This window comes from Daucus carota, chromosome 4 (assembly GCF_001625215.2).
Source record: "Daucus carota subsp. sativus chromosome 4, DH1 v3.0, whole genome shotgun sequence".
In the NCBI taxonomy this organism is placed as follows: domain Eukaryota; kingdom Viridiplantae; phylum Streptophyta; class Magnoliopsida; order Apiales; family Apiaceae; genus Daucus; species Daucus carota.
The window spans coordinates 11,068,339-11,076,464 of NC_030384.2; the positions used below are offsets into that span (position 1 = coordinate 11,068,339).

General features: G+C 40.9%; 1 non-coding gene across 1 annotated transcript; it reads left to right on the forward strand.

Moving 5' to 3' along the window:
• The first annotated feature begins 1,738 nt into the window (after positions 1-1,738).
• Positions 1,739-1,845, forward strand: LOC135152469 (small nucleolar RNA R71). Its single transcript, XR_010291647.1, has one exon. It is a non-coding gene; the product is annotated as a small nucleolar RNA R71 (small nucleolar RNA).
• The last annotated feature ends 6,281 nt before the right edge of the window (positions 1,846-8,126 follow it).

Below are 8,126 nucleotides of genomic sequence, written 5' to 3' on the forward strand. Positions count from 1 at the left end.
ATGGATTTCTTCCAATTCTTCTTCACTGCCCCATTCCTCATCATTTGTAAGGATCGCTTCCAATGCATCATCCTGTAAAATCCGCTTGCTCTTAGCTTCTGCTGTAGTATCAATTACATCCATACTGAAACAAGATTCCTCATCGGTTGGTAATTTCATTGCATTGAATACATTGAACGTGACCGTCTGATTTTGTATTCTCATAGTAAGTTCACCTTTTTGGACATCGATCAATGTTTGCCCTGTGGCTAAGAATGGTCTACCCAAGATGATAGGAATCTTTTTGTCTTCTTCAAAATCAAGAATCACGAAGTCGGCTGGAAATATTAATTGATCAACCTTGACTAGCACATCTTCAATTATACCCCTCGGATATGTGATCGAACGATCAGCCAGCTGTAAAGACATATTTGTTGGCTTGAGCTCTGGCAGGCCAAGTTGTGTGAAGATAGATAGAGGCATAAGATTGATGCTAGCTCCCAAGTCGCACAGACACTTATCAAAAGAGAACTTCCCAATAGTGCAAGGAATAGTAAAGCTTCCCGGATCCTTAAGCTTAGGTGGTAATTTCTGTTGAAGTACAGCACTACATTCCTCCGTTAAAGCCACGGTCTCTAACTCTTCAAGCTTTAGCTTTTTTGAAAGAATACCCTTCATGAACTTGGCATAACTAGGCATTTGCTCGAGTGCTTCCGCAAATGGAATGTTGATGTGAAGCTTTTTGAATACTTCAAGGAATTTACCAAATTGTTTATCCAGCTGCTGTTTTTTTAACCTCCTAGGAAATGGAGGTGGTGGATATACTGGTTTTGACATCGGAGCAGCTGCAGGAATAGTCTTATCCTTTTCAACAGTAGGGTTGGTGCCACTTGTATTTGCAGGAACTTCTGCTGGAATTTCTTGCAGTTCATCACCCTGATCTTGGACTAATGTTGAGGTAGGCCCTGTTGTAGTTTTTCCAGATCTCAGCGTAATGGATTGGACTTGCTCTTTAGGGTCCCTCTTTCCTGGTACCTCTGTATCACTAGGGAGATTCCCCTGTGGTCTGCTTAGTAAGGCATTAGCTAACTGGCCGACTTGTGTCTCCAAGGCTTTTAACGTTACTGCCTGACTCTTGTACATGAGTCTTAGCTCTTCCATGTCAGACCTTTCGTTAGTTGCTTGCCCATGGGTCGGAAATCCCGGAGGGTGATATGGCTGTTTAGGTGCATACTGTTGAGAATTTCCGGCCTGACTATATTGTTTAGGTCCCTGTTGAAATCCTTGTTGGGGCTGATTATAACCCTGATTATTACTCCAGCTGAAATTCGGATGATTTCTGTTGTTAGGATGATAAGTAGCTGGAGCAGGCTGTTGACCTCTCTGAAAGTTGCTCACAAATTGTGCTGATTCACTAGAAATGGCACACTGATCAGTAGCATGAGTACCAGCACATAATTCGCAAATAGAGATTGGCTGTTGAATTCCTTGGTGAGCCAGAGAATCGACTTTCATCGTGAGAGCTTTAAGTTGAGCTGCTATGGCTGTAGACGTGTCAAGATCAAGAATTCCGGCTACCTTCCCTTGAGTAAGCCTTTGAGTAGGGTTCTGATATTCATTAGCAGCCATCATTTCAATGAGATCATAAGCTTCTTCATAACTCTTAGCCCATAGCGCACCTCCAGAAGCAGCATCAAGCATAGGTCTGGATTGAGGTCCAAGACCATTGTAGAAACTGTTTATTTGCATCCAATCCGGCATACCATGATGGGGACACTTCCTTAGCATCTCCTTATATCGTTCCCAGGCTTCACAGAATGTTTCTCCTGATTGTTGAGAGAATTGAGATAGAGCATTTCGTAGTGCAGCAGTCTTTGCCATGGGGAAGAATTTAGTGAGGAATTTCTGAGCTAGATCTTCCCATGTAGTAATCGAACCAGATGGTAAAGAATGTAACCATCCCTTAGCCTTGTCTCTCAGTGAAAATGGGAAAAGCCTTAGCTTCACAGCTTCATCAGAGACATCATTAAATTTGAAAGTGTCACAGATCTCTATAAAATTCCGTATATGCATATTGGGGTCTTCAGTGGGGGAACCCCCATACTGTACCGAGTTCTGGACCATTTGAATAGTTCCTGGTTTGATTTCAAAGGCTTTGGCTGCGATTGCAGGCCTGACGATGCTTGATTGGATGTCATCGATCTTTGGCATAGAGAAATCCTTCAATGCCTTACTGTCTGGTTGTGCTTCAGGTTCCGTCATTGTTTCAGAATCAGAAGAAGATGATGAAGATGAATCAATTGCTTTTCTTTTACGGGTTTGAGAACGTGTTTGCATAAACGCGATCCAAGTACCTGAAATAAAGAAAAGAAGAAAAGTGAGAAGAGAATAGAATCCTAGTCAGTGAATTTTAATGCACACTGATGACAAGTGCATAAACTAATTAATTAACACCGAGTCCCCGGCAGCGGCGCCAAAAAACTTGTTCGGTGAAATCTACACGCAAGCGTACGCGATCACAAGTAATATATTAAGTTCGATCCCACAGAGACTGGTGAATTAAGAATACGCACCTATGCAACAATGTATGATCAATTATCACTGCTAAGACAATTAACAAGGATTGGGTTCTTTTATACTAATAATTAAAATTACTAATCAAATTCAGAATAGGAAAACACATGGGATTCTAACTTCATTATCGAATTCATCTAGAATTGAAATTACTGATTAACATGCGACTGTTGATCCTAATCAGACAACACGGAAGTAATACATGCCAACTCTCGTTGCACACATATCATACCAATCAAAATCCACAATTAAGACAGAAATCTCATGGACACCAACAAAGCTCAGACCCTATATCTCTATAGCGGTAGTGTAAGCAGAGAGGTTTAATAGCAAGTCGTCTATCGTGATTACACAGGGTGATAAAAATAGTTCAAGTCTACCACAAATTATGTTTCATTCACATAATCCTATGTTTACATGGCATAGTTCTAAATTCAATCATCCACTCTCGCTTCAGAAAGAATTAACACACAACTTAGAAGTTAGCTACGCTTCTAAGAAGAATAAGCACGGCTCATGCAAAGCAATCAACATATGTCACAAAATCACGTAATTATAATCGTTACTAGACTACATCGATAAATCCATTAGAATCCCATGAAGGCGGTTAGTTCATAATCGAACTAATCGACATCATGGGTTCTAATGAAAGCATGATAAAGAAAAGACGAGAATTAAATAGAATAAAATGCTTGAATTAATAATAATAAGGATCACACGTTACAGATTTGATGTTCACGATCTTGCTCGAAACTGTCACTTCCTCGCAAAGAACGATCTAATACAAACTGATAATGTGCTTCGAATAAAACTAAAACTATGATTACGATATTAAACTCTACTCAAACTACGACTATGAGGCTAGGGTTTTTACACACGAGAAATAAAAATGCATTGACTACGTCAACCGGGCCTCGACTGCTGCGAAAATCCATCAGAAAAGCTGTAAAAATCGGCCCGGGGAGTTTCTGCGGAGCGCCACCGCGCTACACTAGCGCGGGCGCGCTAGTGATGCAGGCTGTAGCGCGGGCGCGCTACAGGTTAGCGCGGGCGCGCTACTGTCTGTGATGACAGCCTTGATTCTTTGTTTTTCAGCCCGTTCTCGCGTGCATGTCCTTCCTCGTTCCTAGTACCACTTCCGTAGGTGATCACGGTTGCATTTAGCATATGCAACAAGCCCTTTAAACCCCTAGATAGCTCTAGTGGACGAGTGTGTTCTCGTGAGGGTTTGTAGAAGATATACCCACAAAATCCCAAGTCTCGGTGAATCCACAATTCTCTATTCTCGCAAATAATGCACCAAAACCAACCTAAAATGATAGAAAATCACTTCATCACCTCAACTCGTGACCTGCACAGAAAAACAATAAAAACACATCAAAAGACACTACACACTTAAGTACAATCAACCAATTTAAGTGGAAATGAAGGCCTATAAGTGTGTATAAATACCACTTATCAGTTCTCAAGATGATGTCACATCTGAATGAGATAGAGATCCTTGGTGCAGAGCTTGACGGGGAAACCCAGATTGACATTATCCTTATGAGTTTGCCCAAGAGTTTTGAGCAGTTCCGCTTGAATTACAACATGAACAAGAGGCAGTATAGTCTTGCGGAACTGCTGACAGAACTTCAGGCAGCTGAAGGATTATTTCGCCAGAGTGTTCAAGTGAATGTGGCTGAGAAAGGTTCTTCCTCTAAGCCGAAAGGCAATAAGAAGAAGAAAAAGGCTCAGACACAGAAAGCTGTGAAGGCAGTGGGAGTTCAAGGTGGTGTGAAAAAGCCTAAAGGGAAGTGCTACCGGTGCAAGCAGTCGGGTCACTGGAAAAAGGATTGTCCTCTTCCTAAGAAGACAAACGATACTGGTATGTCTCTTTCTCTAGTTACAGAAACATTTGTAGCGGCTATATCTACGAGCACTTGGTGTGTAGATACTGGAGCCACTGATCATGTTTGTAACTCTATGCAGGGGTTCCAGCAATCCAGAATGCTTAGAGATGGTGAGATCTACGTGTTCATGGGAGATGCTACGAAAGTAGCAGTAGTTGCAGTAGGAGTTATTCATTTATCTTTTGGTTCTGATAGGATTTTGGTTTTGAACAATGTCTTTATGTACCTTCTTTTAGAAGGAATTTGATTTCGGTTTCTAAACTTGCTATGGATGGTTATAATGTTTGTTTGGATCGTAATGTTTCTATTATGATGAATAAACGGATTATATGTTCTGGTACATTGCAAGACAATTTGTATATAATTAATCCTAGTCAACCCGCACTGCAACTACAACATAGGGTATTGAATAACACATCTTCTACCTCTAATAAAAGAAAGGAACCTTCTAGTTTGAACCAAACATATCTTTGGCACTTGAGATTAGGTCATATTAACTTGAGGAGGATTCAAAGACTGGTAGTAGACGGGCCTTTAGGCTCATTGGCAGTGGAGCCATTTCCAGTTTGTGAATCCTGCTTGGAAGGTAAAATGACCAATAGGCCTTTCAAGGCAAAGGGGAATAGAGCCAAAGAAGTGTTAGGATTGGTTCACTCTGATTTATGTGGACCTATGAATATCCAAGCAAGAGGTGGTTATGAGTATTTCGTCACTTTTATTGACGATTATTCTAGATATGGATACATTTATTTGTTGCGCCGTAAGTCTGAGTGCTTTGAGAAATTCAAAGAGTACAAAGCTAAAACGGAGAAGCGACATAATAAAAGTATCAAGTCACTACGATCTGATCGTGGTGGCGAATACTTGCTTGGGGAATTCAGGGAATATTTATCAGAGAATGGGATAGAATCCCAGTTGACTGCACCAGGCACACCCCAGCAGAATGGTGTAGCAGAGAGAAGGAACCGGACTCTTTTAGAGAGTGTTAGATCGATGATGAGTTATTCGGATTTACCCAAGTCCTTTTGGGGACATGCCTTAGAAACAGCAGCTTATCTTCTGAACTTAGTACCTTCTAAGTCGGTTCCTAAAACCCCTTTAAAATTGTGGACCGGGGACAAACCGAGTCTGAGACACATTCGGATATGGGGTTGTCCAGCACATGTGCTGAACAAGAACGCGACTAAGCTAGAATCTCGTACAGAAGTAAAGCTGTTTGTAGGCTACCCCATGGGAACAAAAGGTTATTTATTTTATAGTCCTAAGGATCGGGATGTCACTGTTAGCACCAATGCAAGATTCTTAGAGGAAGACTATATAATGAATCACAAACCCAAGAGTAGTATCGTTTTAGAGGAATTAGTGGGAGGGACGAATAATGAACCTGTAGTACAAGTAGAACAACCACAGCAGACTGTGCAACCGGTCACTAATACCGCACCAATTCCTCGTCGTAGTGGGAGGGTTGTTCGACAGCCCGACAGATTCATGTTTTTGGGAGAGTCTTCGGACTTGGTCTCTGGTGAACATGATGATGATCCCCGGACATACGAAGAGGCAATACAAGACAAAGATGCAAGTCTTTGGCAAAAGGCAATGGATTCTGAGATGGAATCAATGTATTCTAATCAGGTCTGGGAGCTCGTGGAACCACCCAAAGGTGTAAAACCTATTGGATGTAAGTGGGTCTACAAGAAAAAGAGGGGATCAGACAAAAAGGTGAAAGCCTGGAAAGCAAGACTTGTTGCGAAAGGGTATACTCAGAAAGAAGGTATCGATTATGAGGAAACCTTTTCGCCAGTAGTCATGCTTAAGTCAATCCGTATTCTTTTATCTATAGCAGCTCATCTCGATTATGAGATTTGGCAAATGGATGTCAAGACAGCTTTCCTTAATGGAAATCTTGAGGAAACCATCTATATGCAGCAACCAGAGGGATTCATTAAAGAAGGCCAAGAGCATCTTGTTTGTAAGCTGAAGAGGTCCATTTATGGACTTAAACAAGCTTCTAGGTATTGGAACATTCGCTTTGATCAGGCAGTCCAGTCATATGGATTTGATCAATGTCCAAGCGAAGCATGCGTGTATAAGAGATGTGAGGGAAATGCAGTGGTTTTTCTAGTGCTTTATGTTGATGACATTTTACTCATTGGAAACAATGTTAAGATGTTGTCTTCAATAAAGGCATGGTTGTTCAAACAATTTGAAATGAAGGACTTAGGTGAAGCAGCATACATCCTTGGGATCAAACTTATAAGGGATCGCAAGAAAAGGATGTTGGCTTTATCTCAGGAGCCCTACATAGATGACGTATTAGCTCGTTTTAATATGCAGGACTCCAAGAAGGGTAATTTACCCTTCAGACATGGAGTTACTCTATCAAAGAGGCAGTGTCCTTCGACACCTAAGGAGATAGAGAACATGAAGGCAGTTCCTTATGCTTCGGCATGTGGGAGCCTAATGTATGCAATGTTATGTACGAGGCCTAATATCTGCTTTGCCGTAGGCATGGTTAGCAGATACCAGTCAAACCCAGGACAGGAACATTGGAGTGCCGTAAAAGCAATACTCAAGTACCTGCGAAGGACTAAGGAGTATATGCTGGTTTACAAGTCCTCTGATTTATTGCCTCTGGGATATACCGATTCGGATTTCCAGACGGATAAGGATAAGAGAAAGTCCACCTCGGGATGTGTTTTTACTTTGGGAGGTGGAGCCGTAATATGGAGGAGTGTGAAGCAGAAATGCATCGCAGACTCAACCATGGAAGCCGAGTATGTGGCAGCCTCGGAGGCAGCCAAAGAGGCTATATGGTTCCGAAACTTCCTGCTGGATTTGGATGTGGTTCCTAATCTGCCACAGCAAATCACGATTTATTGTGATAACACTGGTGCTGTGGCGAATACCAAGGAACCACGGGCCCATAAGGCAGCGAAACACATAGAGCGTAAGTATCACCTCATACGACAGTTCGTTAAGCGAGGAGATCTCATTGTGGCTGATATAGCATCAAAGGATAACCGAGCAGATCCTTTCACGAAGAGCTTACCAGCTAAGGCTTTTCAGGAGCACGTGGAAGCGATAGGAGTCAGATACTTTGTCACATAGTTATATATAGTTGGTAGTGGATTGCTTGTAATAGACACTGATATACTCAAAGAATATCTTGAGTATAAGTGGGAGATTGTTAGGGTTATACTGAAATATTCGTTTGAAGTATATAACAATTATTTGAGAATCTTCAATGCATGTTTTCACATTGTCTGTATATTATATATTGTAGACAATCTAGTATCAAATGGGATAGCAGAAGATTAGATTGTCAGACTCCTTATATAATATAATAAGGGTTCACAGTCGAGGTGGTGTTAGACAAACCACTGGAACGGCTGAAGTATTATTTGGAAATAGTTTATCTTGACTATTGAATAATACTTATATACTTTGTGTATATTGAACGGGATCAAAATAGTAGAATAATTGTTTCTTTAATTCTGACAATAAAGAACTAAGATTCTATGATGTTATTAATGCTTAAGTTCTTAATCCGGATATAGTGATTGACACTTGTATTTAATGCACATGCCTTGACTCATAAATTAAGTAATTTATTTTAAATTACGAATTTATGTATTGGGCAATGACATTATATACAGAGTGGGATATTGACTATAAAAGGAA